Source organism: Saccopteryx leptura, chromosome 5, assembly GCF_036850995.1.
Source record: "Saccopteryx leptura isolate mSacLep1 chromosome 5, mSacLep1_pri_phased_curated, whole genome shotgun sequence".
Classification (NCBI taxonomy): Eukaryota; Metazoa; Chordata; class Mammalia; order Chiroptera; family Emballonuridae; genus Saccopteryx; species Saccopteryx leptura.
Genome location: NC_089507.1, coordinates 82,557,797 through 82,572,672, shown reverse-complemented (window position 1 = coordinate 82,572,672; position 14,876 = coordinate 82,557,797).

Here is a 14,876-nt window from a genome sequence, read left to right as displayed (position 1 = left end):
AAGATAGAGGGAAAAGGGATAATAGCATTAAGTACCTGATACATCTAGATCAGTGGTCCCCAACCTCCGGGCCGCGGACCAGTACTGGTCCGTGGGCCATTTGGTACCGGTCCGCAGAGAAAGAATAAATAACTTACATTATTTCTGTTTTATTTATATTTAAGTCTGAACAATGTTTTATTTTTAAAAACTGACCAGATTCCCTCTGTTACATCCGTCTAAGACTCACTCTTGATGCTTGTCTCGGTCACGTGATACATTTAGCTGTCCCAACCTAAAGGCCGGTCCGTGAAAATATTTTCTGACATTAAACCGGTCCGTGGCCCAAAAAAGGTTGGGGACCAGAGGATATAGGATCCATTGCAAAGACAGGAGAATTACTTTAGCTGAGAGACTTCCAGCATTCTTCCAGAAAGGAATGCGCAGAGGATGGGTACAAATGCAGGTAGATGCATAATGTTTGTGGAACAATGGGCTTGAATTTTCTTGATGAAATAGGCAGTTAACTGGAGGGTTGGGAAGAATGACAAAAAGAGTCTAAGAAAGAGTGAAGACAATTTGAAGGAATCATTTTCTCTGAGTCAGATGACTAGCAAGTGGGGTTTTTGTGGATGCCAGGTTGGTGACAGGATTTATAGCCTGGTAATTTGTATTTTCCAGTTTAACCCAGCAGCCTAGGCATAGCATGGTGAATTTTACTCATTTACTCATTCAAATTCTGGGTACTGTTAGGCACTAAAGATGGTAGGGGAATTTAAGATGTTGACAAGTGAGTGATTTCCCTGACTGAATATTAGGTGCAAGCTAGAAATTGGGGGAATTAGTGATTTCTGAGGTGACTGCATAAGTCCTGGGTGTGATAACAGTGGATGGTAGTATGGAAGAAAAAGTTATTGCCTATGACCTTATAATTGTATTCTCAATGGGCCAAATTCCAAACAAAAGCCAGAATTAAAATTAGTAAGACATCCAACTTGGACAGTCTTAAGACTGAAATTTTTTTAGTTTTGTGTGCTGGAGAATTAGCAAGACCTTTCACTCCATATGAGTTTGAGTACCAACTAGAATTTTCACTCAACAAAATCCAGATGACTGTTCACTTTTTGAAAGGAAGAGAGAATTTTAAAAATTAGAAATCTCGGCTATATACTACAGCTAAATGATTTTTAAACTAAAGAGAAGCCAAAACAATGGCTCTGATAAAACCAATAAAGTTTGAACTTTAACAATGTGTATGTTTATTGACTATATAATATTACTATATGCTGTATACATAATAAAATAGAAACTTTGTTTGATGAGATAAAAATTTCGTACATGTACAATTTTCACTAGTTTCTTCCTGAACCTCGGAAATATTTGGTCCACCCCACTTTAGAGAACTAGTATATATTGCAGATAATCTTTTAGGCCAGTGCATATTTTCCCTTGTCCTAAACTAACAATGGTGGTATTAATGAGTAAATGCAAACAAATCAATCTGAGTACATAGAAACTCTCCTATTGACATGCTGTTATTCAGAAACCACCACACTTGGAAATTAGATCTCATTAGTTCTTTAAATTTGAGGACATAGTAGTATTTAAAGATCTTGGAAAACTATGGTCTCCCTTTTTGCCACTCAAAAGGAAGAAAAATAATCAGCACTATTTTCCAGGACAACTTCTCTTCATTATGGTCATTAATGTGGAGAATTTTGTTAAAATGAAAAGTAGCACTTCCAGAAACTAAAAGTTTTTGCTAGAGTTCGTATTTTTATCTGCTCCTAAACTTGGGTGCAGGGAATGGTGAGGGAAGAATAAGAAATTTTAATTAGGGCCAGAATTAATGGTTTTGTTAATCATTTTTTCTACAAATGTTGAATGAGGGCCTCCTGAGCAAGAAACTTAGACAAGAAACAAAAAAATATAAAACATGACCCAGCCCATGACCCAGTTCACCTTATGGTCTCATTAGGGTAATAAGCCATGGCATGTAATTATGCACAAAAAATACATATAAAGTACTGCTAATACAGAGTAGCATTCAAGAGAATGTGATGGGTAGACTTCTAGTCAAAAAGGCAAAATAGGGAAACACTGTGTTTGCCTCCTCCCACAACTATAATACATCAAAATTACAACTAAATTACAGAAAAACCATCGAGAACAACCTTAAGGCTAGTTGAACAGAATTCCTATAACTAAAGATATAAAGAGGAGACTGGTAGGGGAGAAGATGCAGAATGAGTGATTCCCACACTCAGTGTGGTGGTTACGAAACAGGAGGGATATCTTGGCTGCTGAGGCACTGCAGGGCACACCCAGACTCACTCATTCACCAACTCATTTGAGCTCCAGTGCTGGAGCAGCAGCATGAAAAGCACCAGAGACTGAATTGAATAGCTTCAGAGCAAGGGTTGGAGGGACGGGGTCAGGGCAACTCTGAGGATACAAGTGCTGATAGACACCATTGTTCCTTTGTTGAGCCTTCCCCCTACAGAGCTGGTAGGTGCAGGCAGGGCTGGACTCTGAGCTATCCATTAACTCGGCTAACACCACTTGGCCCACCCGATGATTTTCTGAGACCTCACCCCACCCACTCTCTCAAGCTGGTGTATCAGCTCAAACCTCTTCCAGCAGATCCTCCAATGCAAGTAGCCTACCTTGACCCATGTGGGGTAATTTCCAAAAATCTCTCAAAAGTCCACAAATTCCAAACAATCAGCAGCTGTCCTCTGAGTGCTCTAGACCTTTTGCAGAGCAGACCCAAGCTAGGCAGTAGTGGCAGCTAGCGTGGGTTCATGGCCTAGTCTCTTCCAGGTACCTCCAAGCCCAGAACAGGTGGTAACAACCACAGATCGCTTTGTAACTCCTACCAGATAGCACCAGTTGGGCTCAGGCAGCAGATGACCTTGGCCTGCACTGGAGCCCCTCCCAAGAGGCCTTAGAATAAATACATCCAGTAGTCAGCTTCAGACCATACCAGAGAACCATCAAACCAGCTCCACAAATGTCACACCTAAAGGGTATACTCAGAAGGTACCAGAGCCTTGGTAAAGTGAGTCCTGCTACAAGGGTTCAGCCCCACACAACAACTAGCACATCCACTGTAGTTATAACCATTCTTGACAGCCAGTCGACCTAAGGTTCCAATCCTTGCCACTGATGTGCCAACAGCAATCAAGGCTCAAACAGGAGAGCACACACAACCCACACAAGGGAAACCACTGGAGTACCCAGCTCAGGTGACCAGAGAGACTGTGCCACTGGGCCCCCAAAAACATGTAGTATATAAGGCCATTCTGCTAAAACTGAGAGAGGTAGCACATGTAATAATAAAAAATAAAAAAAAGCCACTGGGAGTAAGCCAAAAATAAGGAGACAAAGAAACACGTCCTAAATGAAAGAATATGACAAAACTGCAGAAAAAAAAATTAAACAAAATTAAGACAAGCATTCTACCAGACACAGATTTTAAAAACACTGGTTATAAGGATCTCAATGAACTTACAGGAAGAATAGAGACACTAATTGAGAACTGCATCAAAGAAAAAAAATATTTAAAAATGGAGATTAAAAAAAAACACACAAAAAAACAGTCAGGCTCCAGCTGGTTGGCTCAGCAGTAGAATGTCAGCCTAGTTTGTGGATACCCCGGGTTTAATTTTTGGTTAGGGCACACACAGGAGGAGTGCCCATCTGCTTCTCCACCCTTCCCCCTCTCACTTTTCTCTCTCTCCCTTCCCCTGCTGCAGCCATGGCCCATTTGGATCTAGTTGGCCCTGGGCACTGAGGATGGCTCCATGGCCTCTACCTCAGGGGCTAAGAGCTCATTGCTGAGCAATGGAGCAATGCCCCCAGATGGGCAGAGCATCACCCCCTAGTGGGCTTGCTGGGTGGATCCCAGTAGGGGCACATGTGGAGTCTGTCTCTCTCTCCCCTCCTCTCACTGAATTAAAAAAAATAAAATAACACAATAACTGAAATAATTAATACATTAGAGGTAATCTACAGTAAGTTGATCAGATGAAGCAGAGGTCTGAATCTGGAAGACAGGTAATGGAAAGCACCCAACTGGAACATCAAAAAGACAAAAATATTTTTTAAATGGAAATAAGTTTAAGGGACATCTGGGACAACAACAAATGAACCAGCATTAACATCATAGGTATACAAGAAGAAGAAAGAGGGCAAGGAATTGAAAACCTATTTGAAAAATGACAAAAAAAAATCCCTAATCTGGCAAAGCAAATAGACATACAAGTCTGCAAAGCATAGAAAGTCCCAAACGAGATGAATCCAAAGGCCCACAGATAAATACATCATAATTAAATTGCCAAAGGTTAAAGACAGAATCTTAAAAACAGCGATAGAAAAGCAGTTAGCAGTTAGTTATCTACAAGGGATCTCTCATGAGACTGTCAACTGATTTCTCAACAGAAACTTTGCAGGCCAGAAGGGACTGGCAAATATTCAATGACAAAAAAGGCAAAGACCTACAACCAAGATTACTCTATCCAGCAAGGCTATTATTTAGAATCAAAATACAGATAAAGAGTTTCCAATACACACACACAAAAAAAAAACAACTAAAGAATTTTATCACAACTAAACCAGAAATATTAAAGGAACTTCTTTATGAAGAAAACATAGGAAATAAAAATTCTCAGTAACAAAGGCAAACATATAATAAAAAGTGGAACAACCAACTATAAAGTTTGTACAGAGATTAAAAGTATGAAAATCATGTATAATTACAACAATAAATTAAGGGATACAAACAGACACAAAAGAAGTAAAAACTAATGGCAAAAACATAAATATAGAGGGGGTGAATAAAACTTGTCACTATTGTAAACATAGCTTGTTATATAGAAGCACATAATAAACACAAGCCAAAAATCTGCACACATATACAAAAAATAAAGAGAAAGGAATCCAAGCACAACAGTAGAGAAAGCCAACAACATATGAGAAGAGAGCAAGAGAATAAGGAAGGAACAGAGAACTACAAAAATAACCAGAAAACATTAATAAAATTGCAATAACTACAAACTTATCAACAATTACCTTAAATGTAAATGAGTTAAATGCTCCAATCAGTTTTCTCAATTGCACATGGAATATTTTCAAGGATAGACTCTGTATTAGGCCATAAAACAAATCTCAAAAAAAATTAAGAAAATAGCAATCTCATCAAGCATCTTTTCTGATCACAATGGTACGAAGCTAGAAATCAATTATAAGAAAACTGAAGGCTGACCGGTGGTGGCATAGTGAATAAAGCATTCACCTGGAATGCTGAGATCTCCAGTTCAAAATCTCGGACTTGCTCAGTCAAGGCACATACGAGAAGCAACAACTACAAGTTGATGTTTCCCACTCCTCACCCCATTTCCCTCTCTCTCTCTCTTGCTCCTCTCTCTAAAATCAATAAATAAAATATCTTTTCTTTTTAAAGAGGCTTTAAAAAAAAGAAGAAAACTAAAAAACACACAAATACATGGAGGATAAATAGCATGATACTAAACAATGAATAGATTAACAACAATTTCATGAAAGAAATAAAGATACCTAAAGAAAAAAGAAAATATGGCCCTGGGCAGCTGGCTCAGTGGCAGAGTGTCGGCTGGCTGGTGTGTGGATGTCCTGGGCTCAATTTCCAGTCAGCACACAGGAGAAGTGACCATCTGCTTCTCCACCTATCCCCTATCACTTCTTTCTCTCTCTCTATCTCTCCCTCTCTCTCCCCCTCACAAAGCGATGGCACGATGGGTTCCAGTGAGTTGGCCCGCCACACTGAGGATGGCTCCATGGCCTCTGCCTTAGGCGCTAAAAATAGCTCAGTTTCTAAGCAACAGAGCAACTCCCCAGATGGGCAGAGCATTACTCCATAGGGAGCTTGCCAGGTGGATTCCAGTAGGGATGCATGTGAGAGTCTGTCTCTCTGCTTCCCCTCCTCTCGTTTAATCAAAAATAAAAAAGAAAATAAAAACACAATGACCAAAAAATATATGGATATATGGGACACAGTCAAAACAGTTCTGAGAAGAAAATTCATAGCAACACAGGCCTCAAAAAACAAGAAATATCTCAAGTAAATTATCTAACCTTACATCTAAAGGAACTAAAAAAGAATAACAAACAAAGCCGTGAGTAGAAGAAAGGAAATAATAAAGATCAGAGTAAAAATAAATGAAGTAGAGTCAATAGCAAAGATTTATAAAACCAAGAGCTGGTTCTTTGGAAAGATAAAAATGATAAACCTTTAGCCAGATTCATCAAGAAAAAAAAGAGAAGGCCCAAATAAATAAAATCAGACATGTAGGAAAATGACAACCCACACCACAGAAATACAAAAGATATTAAGTAAATATAATGAACAATTATATGCCAACAAATTGGACAGCCTAGAAGAAATGGATAAATTCCTAGAAACATACAATCTTCAAAAGCTGAGTCAACAAAGAGAAAATCTAAACAGAATGATTACTACTACTAGGGAAATCAAATCAGTAATCAAGAACTCCCAACATAAGAAATCCTGGCCCAAATGGCTTCACAGGTGAATTTTACCAAAAATTTAAATTGACATCTAATCTTTTCAAACTATTCCAAAAAACTGAAGTAAGGAAGGCTCCCAAATTTATTTTACAATGTTAGCCTTACCATGATACCAAAATCAAAGACACCACACATACACACACAAAAAAATTAATAGGCCATTATTCCGGCTGAACATAAGTGCAAAAGTCCTCAACAAAATATTATCAAACCAAATTCAACATCAAACCTACAAGATCATACAGCATGATCAAGTAGGATTTATTTCTGGGATGCAAAACTGGTTCAATGTCCACAAATTAATTAAGGTGATATATCACATAACAAAATGAATGGTAAAAATCATATGATGATACTGATAGATGTAGAAAAATCATTTGACAACATCTAACATCAATTTATGATAAAAACTCTCAGCAAAGTGGGGATAGAGGGAACATACCTCAACATAATAGAGGCCATATATAACAGACTCACAGCTAACATATTCAATGGTGAAAACCTGAAAGCTTTTTCTTTAAGATCAGTATCACAACTTTGATTCAACATAGTATTGGATGTCCTAGCCTCAGCAATCTGATATCTTCAGAACATTTTACCTCAAAGCAGCAGAATATACATTCTTTTCAAGTGCTCATAATACATTCTCTAAAATATACCACATATTAAGACACAAAACAAGTCTCAATAAATTTAAGAAGACTTAAATCATATCAAGCATCTTCTCTGATCACAATGGCCTGAAACTAGAAATCAACTACAATAGAAAAATATTCAAACACTAGGAGGCTAAATAGCATGTTATTAAATAACAAATGAGACCAAGGGAAATAAAAAATTTCCTTGAAACAAATGAAAATGAACATACAACTAAAAATTTATGGGACGCAGCAAAATTAGTTCTGAGAGGGAAATTCATAGCATTACAGGCATACCATAAGAAGCAAAAAAAGTTCAAATAAACAACCTAACCCTACACCTAAAAGAACTAGAAAAGAACAATAAATAAAGCCAAGAGGAAATGGAAGGAAGGAAATAATAAAGATCAAAGAAGAAATAAATGACATAGAGGCTAAAAAGTAATGCAAAAAATCAACAAAATCAAGATTTGGTTCTTTAAAAAGGTAAATAAGATTGACAACCCTTTAACCAGACCCATCAAGAAAAAAAAGAGAGGACCCAAATAAATAAAATTAGAAATGAAAGTGGAGAAGTAACAACTGACACCACAGAAATACAAAGGATTATAAGAAAATACTATGAAGATCTATATGCCAAAAAAACTGACGACCTAGGAGAAATGGATAAATGCCTAGAAATATACAATCTTCCAAAACTCAATCTGGAAGAATCAGAAAATCTAAGTAGAGCAATTACAACAAATGAAATTAACAACTTATCAAAAACTCCCAGCAAAAAAAGTCCTGGACTGGCGAATTTTACCAAACATTCAAAGAACTAACAGAGGGGTCCCCAAACTACGGCCTGCAGGCCGCATGCGGCCCTCTAAGGCCATTTATCTGGCCCCCACTACACTTTCGGAAGGGGCACCTCTTTCATTTGTGGTCAGTGAGAGGAGCACGCTGACCATCTCATTAGCCAAAAGCAGGCCCATAGTTCCCATCGAAATACTGGTCAGTTTGTTGATTTAAATTTACTTGTTCTTTTTTTTAAGTATTTGTTCCCGTTTTGTTTTTTTTTACTTTAAAATAAGATATGTGCAGTGTGCATAGGGATTTGTTCATAGTTTTATTTTTATAGTCTGGTCCTCCAATGGTCTGAGGGACAGTGAACTGGCCCCCTGTGTAAAAAGTTTGGGGACACCTGAAATAACACCTATTCTTCTCAAGCTATTCCAAAAAATTCAAGAAGAGAGAAAACTTCTAAACTAATTTTATGAGGCATGCATTATCCTCATTCCAAAACCAGGTAAAGACACTACAAGAAAAAAAACAACTATAGGCCAATATTCCTGATGAACAAAGATGCTAAAATTCTCAACAAAATATTAGCAAACTAGACCTAGCAATACATTAAAAAGATCATACATCATGGTAAAGTGGGATTTATTCCAGGGAGGCAAGGCTGGTATAATATTTGCAAATCAATAAATATTATTCATCACATAAACAAAAGGAAGGAAAAAAGCACATGATCATATCAATAGATGCAGAAAAAGCATTTGATAAAATGCAGCACCCATTTATGATCAAAACTCTGAGCAAAGTGGGAATATAGGGAACATACCTCAGTATAATAAAGCCATCTATGACAAACCAACAGCCAACGACATAGTCAATGGGCAAAAATGAAAAGTAATCCGCCTAAGATCAGGAACAAGACAGGGATGTCACCTTTTACAACATAGTCTAGCCACAGCAATAATCTAAATTGGAAAAGAAGTAAAACTATCATTATTTGCTGATGACATGACACTGTACATAGAAAACTCTAAAGTCTCAGTCAAAAAACTACTTGACCTGATAAATGAATTTGGCAAGGTGACAGGATGTAAAATTAATATTCAGAAATCAGCTGTTTTTACATACCAACGTTAAACTGTCAGAAAGGGAAATTAAGAAAACAATCCCCTTCATTATTGCAACAACAACAAAAGAACCTAGGAGTAAATATAACCAAGAAAGTAAAAGATTTGTACTTGGAAAATAATAAGATATTGAAATAAGAAATCAAGAAAGATACAAAGAAGTGGAAGCATATACTGTGTTCATGGATAGGAAGAATAAACATCATTAAAATAAATATTCTACCCAAAGTAATTGATAGATTCAATGCAATTCCTATTAAAATATCAATGGCATACTTCAAAGATCTAGAACAAATATTCCAAAAATTTATATGTAACCAAAAAAAGAACCGAATAGCTTCAACAATCATGAAAATGAAGAACAACGTAGGAGGTATTACACTTCCTAATATCAAGTTATACTACAAGGCCATTATAATCAAAACAGCTTGGTACTGGCATAAGAACAGGCATATAGATCAATGGAACAGAACAGAGAACCCAGAAATAAACCCACACCTTTATGGTCAACTGATATTTGACAAAGAAGGCAAGAGTATACAGTGGACTAAAGACAGTCTCTTTAATACATGGTGTTGGGAAAATTAGACAAGTGCATGCCAAAAAATGAAACTAGACCACCAACTTACACCATTCACAAAAATAAACTCAAAATAGATAAAAGACTTAAATGTAAGTCATGAAACCATAGAAATCTTGGAAGAAAACATAGGCAGTAAACTTGCTGATATCTCTGTCAGCAATATTTTTGCCAATATATCTCCAAGTGCAAGTGAAATAAAAGACAAAATAAAGAAATGGGATTATATCAAACTAAAAATCTTTTGCACAGCAAAAGACACCATTAACAAAATAAAAAGACAACCTACACAATGGGAGAACATATTTGCCAATATGTCTGTTAAAGGGTTAATAATCAAAATTTATAGTGAACTTCTAAAACTCAACACCCAGAAGATAAATAATCCAATAATAAATGGGCAAAGGGCCTGAATAGACACTTCTCCAAAGAGGACATACAGATGGCCAATAGGCATATGAAATAATGTTCAATGTCACAAATCATTAGAGAAAGGCCAATTAAAACCACAATGAGATATCACCTCACACCTGTCAGAATGGCGCTCATTAACAAATCAACACACAAGTGCTGGTGAGGGTGTGGAGATAAGGGAACCCTCCTGCATTGTTGTTGGGAATGCAGAATTGTGCAGTCACTGTGGAAAACAGTATGGCATGTCCTCAAAAAGTTAAAAATGGAACTGCCTTTTGACCCAGCTATCCCACTTTTGGGAATATATCCTAAGAATCTCAAAACACTGATTCAAAAGAAGATACACACCCATGTGTTTATTGCAGCATTGTTTACAATAGCCAAGATATTGGAACAGCCAAAATGTCCATCAGTGGACAAGTGGATTAAAAAGCTGTGGTACATATACACAATGGTATACTATGTGGCTGTGAATAAAAAGGAAATCTTACCTTGTGGGATGGCATGGAAGAACCTGGAGATTATTATGCTAAGTGAAATAAACCAGGCAGAGAAAAACAGATATCATATTATCTCACTTATATGTGGAATTTAATGAACACGATAAACTTAGGAATGGAATAAAGGCAGAGGCAGGGACACACAGAGCAGAGGGACAGCTGTCATAAGGAAGGGGGATGAGGGAACGGGATCAGAGAAGGTGTAGGGATTACTGAAATTATATATACATAACACATAGATACAGGTAACAGGCAGCAAATCCCAGAGGGAAGGGGTGGCAGGAACTCAGTGGAAGGGAACACAGGGGTTGTAATGGAGGGCACGTTGTTGGTAGGGTGAAGGTATTATATCAAATGGGACACTTGAATCCATGTTTACATAACAAATTAAAATTTTAATAAAAATAATTATAGAAAGAAAGAAAATGAATCACTATTTTACATATACAAGAATAAACTGCCTGACCTGTGGTGGTACAATAGATAGAACACTGACCTGGAGCATTGAGCTTGCCAGTACGAAACCCGGGTTTGTGCGCTTGCCCAGACAAGGTGCATATGAAAAGTAACAGAGTTGCTGCTTCCCACTCCTCCCTCCCTCTTCTCTCTCTCTTTCTTCTCTCTAACATGAATAAATAAAATCTTAAAAATATAAAATCAGCCTGACCTGTGGTGGCTCAGTGGATAAAGCGTCAACCTGGAAACACTGAGGTTGCCGGTTCAAATCCCTGGCTTGCCTGGTCAAGGCACATATGGGAGTTGATGCTTCCTGCTCCTCCCCTTCTCTCTCTCTCTCTCTCTCTATCTCTATCTCTATCTCTATCTCCCCCCCTCCTCTCTAAAATGAATTAAAAAAAATTTTAAAAAATATTTAAAAAAAAAATGGATCAAAGAGTTACAGGTAAAACCCAGAGCCATAAAACTCAGAAAACAATAGATAGTAAACTATTGTTGTGTTGACATTGTTCTTAGTAATATATTTTTGGCTATATCTCCTTAGGCAAGGGAAACAAAAGAAAAATAAACAAATGAGACAAATTAAACTAAAGATGTTTTGCATAGCTAAGAGTGCCACCAACAAAACAAAAAGACAACTACTGAAAGGGAGAAGATATTCATGCCAATGATACATTCAATATGGGGTTAATATCCCAAAATATATAAGAAATAGGAACAGAATACCAAAAAATAAAAAAAAACAATAAAAACCAATTCCATTTAAAAATGGGCAGAGAACCTGAATAGACATTTTTCCAAAGAAGACATAAAGATGGCCAACTGACATCTGGAAAGGTGTTCAATATCACTAAGTATAAATATCAGGAAAACACAATTTAAAATGACAATGAGATATCACAGCACACCTGTCAGAATGACTATTTTCAAATAATTGACAAACAGCAGTGTTGGCCAGGATATGGAGAAAGTGAGCCCCTGGTGCACTATTTACAGGACTGTAAATTGGTGCAGTCACTGTGGAAAACAGTATGAGGGGTCCTGAAAAATTCAAGAGCAGAACTGCCATATGACCTAGCAATTTATCTGAAGAAATCCAAAGCACTAATTTTAAAAGACATATGCATCCCTACGTTCATTGCATTGTGATTTATACATAGCCAAGTTGCAGAAGCAGTCAAAGTGGCCATCAATAGGAGAATGGATGAAGAAGTTGCATAACAGAATATTACTTGGACATAAAAAAAAAGAATAAAATCTTGCCATTCATGACAATATTGATGTACATAGAGAATATTATACTTAGTGAAATAAGTCAGACCGAGAAAGACAAAGACCGTATTTCACACACACATATATATAAAATCTAAAAAACAGAATAAATAAGACAGAAATAAACTTAGTTACAAAGAACGAATTGGTGGTTGCCTGATGGGGGGGGGTCATCAGTTAGAAAGGGGAAAGGATTAAGGTAGTTATAAAAACAGACATGGGAATATAAAGTATGGCATGAGGAATATAGTCAATGATACTGTAATAATGATGTATGGTGTTAGGTGGGTACTGGTCTTATTGGGATGATCACTTCATCTAATCACTATGCTATACACCTAATAAAATATTGTATGTTAACTGATATTGAAAGAAAAGAAAAAGAATGGGGTTTGTTTGTTTTGTTTTGTTTTTGTATTTTTCCGAAGCTGGAAATGGGGAGGCAGGCAGACAGACTCCCACATGTGCCCACCAGGGGGCAATGCTCTGCCCATCTTGGGGCATCGCTCTGCCGCAATCAGAGCCATTCTAGCGCCTGAGGCAGAGGCCACAGAGCCATCATCAGCGCCTGGGCAAACTTTGCTCCAGTGGAGCCTTGGCTGCAGGAGGGGAAGAGAGAGACAGAGAGGAAGGAGAGGGGGTGTGGTGGAGAAGCAGATGGGTGCTTCTCCTGTGTGCCCTGGCCAGGAATTGAACCCAGGACTCCTGCACGCCAGGCCAATGCTCTACCACTGAACCAACCGGCCAGGGCCAAGAAAAAGAATGTTATAGATGAGATGGTATTACAGGGAAACGAGATTTAAATAGCTAAGGTAGAAAGTGAAGGGGTTCAGAATACGCCACCCAAAAGTATGCCATTTTGGCATATTGACTATTTTGAGCTGACAGCACAGAGAAATAGCAGATACAGGAAGGGCTCTCTGACCTCCCTTTTCTACCTAAAATCAGGTCATAATATATCCCATGAGAAAGGTTCCTTCCTCCTACTAGAAGAGAACATTCCTATCACCACATACTGGCAACTGATGCTGAAAGAGACCTGTAAAAACAAACCTACTAAAATAACCCTTATCTCCTATTATTTCCCCCCATATATCTAATAGTCACCATCGCACAGTTATTGCCCCTAGCCTAGGACTCTTTATCTTATCACAGCCTCACAAATTGTCATTCTTTGTGTAAAAAGGTATATAAGCTTTTGGGTCACATGGCTTCTTTGGATCTTAATTGTCCTTCTGAAGACTCCCATGTACACATAAAAATGTTTGTATGATTTTGCTCCTGTTATCTCTGTCAGATTGATTATTAGGCCAAGCCACAAAACCCAAGTGGGCAGAAGGAGTTTTTCTCCTCATATAAGAGAAGTAATAATTCCAGAGAAAAGGAATTTCCAGAACCACTGAGAGAAAAATTAAAGTTATGTTTATGGAAGAGTGAGGTAATCAATTAGGCTAGAGTATAAGATTCACATTAGAATGAGTTTGGAAGTAAAGCAAAATATGTTAGTGCCAGATTAAAGATTGTCAACTTTGCCATTGTCTGCAAAGGTACTTCATTAAAAAATTTTTGAGCAGCAGTAACATGTATTGTTTTGGGAAGGGTTATCTGGTCCTTATTATGTGGCTATTGATACAGTCTTGCTGAACAGAATAATGGCTTGAATTACAAGTTGAAAAAAATATAGATTCAAATGACATTGTTGGGGAAGAAAAGAGGACACAACAAGAAAACAGTACAGACATGATACCTGACTGGTAGAATCACAAACCAATACAGACATAGAAAAGGAGAAACACATTTATTGGAAATCTTTTAAAACTTTTTTTTTTATATACAGTGAGAGGAAGAGAGGCAGAGACAGACTCCCACATGTGCCCCTACTGGGATCTACATGGCAAGCCCACTAGGGGGCGATGCTCTGCCCATTTAGGGCATTGCTCCATTGCTCAGCAACCGAGCTCTTTTTAGTGCCTGAGTCAGAGGCCATGGAACCAGCACCAGGGCCACCTTGCTCCAATTGAGCCATGGCTGTAGGAGGGGGAGAGAGAGAAAGAGGAAGAGCAAAGAGAGAGGTGGGGGGTGGCTGTGGAGAAGCAGATAGGCGCTTCTCTTGTGTTCCCTGACCAAGAATCAACCCAGGACATCCACACACTGGGCAAAGCTCTACCACTGGGCAAAGCTCTACCACTGAGCCAGCGCTAAAACTTTTGATTTAGAGGTGACAGTAGACATGAATGGAGAAATATCTATTCAGCATCCAATAAAGAGCAGAAAATATGAACCTAAAACTCAGACAAAAGATACAGATTTAGGACTCACACTTTCAGGACACTGTGAAAAGAGAAAAATATAACAGAGAAATCAAAGAGAAGCTTAAATGCCATCATTTAACAGTTGGGAGACTTAAGTAGGTAAGGACCTAAAATAAATGGGGTCGTGTCCCAGATACTTAGAAACCAAAAGGGTTTAAATAAGGAAAAGGAAGTGATTTTCAGTGGTGTCAGTTGCTATGAAACTGTTAAATTCACTTGTAATAATTGCGTCACTTGTAACATTTGGG